Raw genomic sequence first — 306 nt, 5'->3', positions numbered from 1 at the left:
AATGTGTTATCAGATTTTTTGTAAACTAATACGTCCAAGAAAGGCAATTTTCCGTTGTGTTCTATTTTCATGGTGAACTGGATATTAGGATATAATTGATTGATAAAATCGAAAAATTTATTTAGTTCATCTCGTCCACGTCGCAAGATGACAAATGTATCATCAATGTAACGGAATCAGAATTGTGGTTTAAGTTTGGTTTGGTTAAAGATTTTAGTTTCTAGATGTTCCATAAAGACATTGGCTATTACAAGTGAGATTGGGGATCCCATTGCTGCCCCTGAGGTTTGTTCGTAGAATTGGTTA

The sequence above is a fragment of the Belonocnema kinseyi genome, chromosome 4 (genome assembly GCF_010883055.1).
Source record: "Belonocnema kinseyi isolate 2016_QV_RU_SX_M_011 chromosome 4, B_treatae_v1, whole genome shotgun sequence".
NCBI lineage: Eukaryota > Metazoa > Arthropoda > Insecta > Hymenoptera > Cynipidae > Belonocnema > Belonocnema kinseyi.
This window is presented reverse-complemented; position numbering follows the sequence as displayed.